This window comes from Myodes glareolus, chromosome 6 (genome assembly GCF_982192425.1).
Source record: "Myodes glareolus chromosome 6, mMyoGla1.1, whole genome shotgun sequence".
Taxonomy (NCBI): Eukaryota; Metazoa; Chordata; class Mammalia; order Rodentia; family Cricetidae; genus Myodes; species Myodes glareolus.
In genome coordinates this window covers 19,262,697-19,264,825 of record NC_142031.1, presented here as the reverse complement: position 1 = coordinate 19,264,825, position 2,129 = coordinate 19,262,697, and positions in this window count along the sequence as shown.

Below are 2,129 nucleotides of genomic sequence, written 5' to 3'. Positions count from 1 at the left end.
GCTGTCATTGGTGTGCACTAACACACACTTCGCTGTTCGGGATGCAGGGCGAGTCCCCAAAAGGAGACCCAGAGAAAGGAGTCTGGGGCGTACAGATTCTAGATGACTCCATAAGGAAGCGGGAAATTGAGGCAGGGAGAAGGGCAGCCAGTTGAGGTACAAAATTAATCAAACAGGTCCCTGGAGATGAGGCCTCCACACCCCTGGGGAGCTTCTGATGTCAGTGCCTGGCCCGCCAGACTTGATCCTTGCCAAGGAGGGGCGCTGGAGGACTCAGCCACTAAGTGGCACTCTTGCTACATGGAGGGTACGTGTTGATTGGTTTGGAACTTAGAGTCTTCCAGGTGCTAGGCAGGTGCCATAGCACTGAGCTGTGTCCCCAGCTGTGTGGTACTTAGGGCTTCACTATGAGGGTCTTTGATATTGAACTCAGATCTACAGGTTTGCATAGTGGATGTCTCTGGCTCCTGCTTCTTTTGAGACAGGATCTCTTTAAGTGGTCCGTTTTGACCTTGAGCTCACCCTACTGCCCAGGCTGGTCTTGAACTTGTAGCTTTCTGCCTCAGCTTCCCCAGTAGCTGGAGTGGCAAGCCTGTACCATCAGGCCCAGCCTGTCATGCACACAGTTAGGCTCTGTCGGGGAATATTATTTTCAGGTGTGTGACTTTGGTTTACGCTGCGTTTGTTTAACTCTGTGAAGCTGTTACTGGGCCTGTCTAAAACACCTGACGGTCCTAATAATGAGCTGAATGGCCAATAGCGAGGCAGGAGCAAGGATGGGCAGGGATGGCAGGCAGAGAGAATAAGTAGAAGGAGACCTGAGACTGGGGAGAAAACAAGGAGGGGAGGACGCCAAGAGTCAGCCACCCAGCCAGCCATGAAGTAAGAAGGAAAGAAAGATACACGGAATTAAGAAAGATAAAAGCCCACATAGAAAAGGTAGATGGGTTAACTTAAGACAAGCTGGCCAGAAACAAGCCAAGCATTTCTGAGAATCAGCCTCCGTGTGTGATTTATTTGGGAGCTGGGTGGTGGGCCCTCAGAAAAACTCAGAAGACCAAAGCGTCACACAATAGGGCTCCACATACGTGGCATGAGTCGGCTGAGTGTCATGGGGCCAGGTCTTCAGTGCCACCTGCTACCAAGGGGCTAGAGCTTGCCTTGGGAGCTCACCCAGCGGAGACAGTGGTTCACAGGAGGACATAGGACAGTCTCCGTGAGGCCAGCCTTGCAACCTTCACCTCACTCACTGCAGCAGGTCTCCCCCAGGGAGGGCACCCAGCGTCCAGGGACACTCCCGGGGACACACAGTGATTATGTAGCCTTGCGCCTGCAGGTATCACCATAGACTGCTGCAGATCAGACCCCAGACGCAGACCGAGCTGATCCAAGTCTCTCTCCAGCAGTCCTGACCAGCAAGGCCAGGAGCAGGTGATATGACCCCCTCCCACCTCTATAATGAGTATGTGTCTCCTGCACTGAAGGGTGGGGCAGCTCAGTCCACAGCAAAACTAGGGTCACTGGGGTGAGAAGTGGTGCCTGGTGCCACAGAGGCCAGGAGAGGGCGTCAGATTCCCTTGTAGCTGGAGCTGCTGTGAGGGCGCTGGGAGTTGAACCTGGGTCCTCTGGAAGAGTAGCTGGTGCTCTTAACCTGAGCCACCTCCCTGCATCCTAGTTTTAGGCCAGTGCCAGCCATCACTTTTAACCAATGGATTTCCAACTCATCGGCGCAGGCCGTGAACAGCACAGCTTGTGGGCAGGCTCCAGCATCTGTGGCCTGCTTGACTGATGTGCAATGAGATCTTTCCAGAAAGCAGGGCAGATCTTCATTTTCTGATGACCCTCAGCCGCTTCCCACCCTAACTCTGCCAGATTCCGGTCGAAGCACCTGGGCCTGTGTGCTGCCACCTTCTGGACAGTGGTGGGATGGCAGGACTGCCAGAGGATCCTTCATCCCCGCAGTGACAAAGGGATGAAATGGACATTGCATTGAGGCCCAGGGTGGACGCTTGACCCTGAATAAATAAATGAAAGAAGTAATAAGACCTCTAGGTAAGACGGCTGACTAGAGGGAGAACGAGAGCCAGAATAAGAGAGAAAAGACTTTATCCCAAACAGAAATAGAAGAA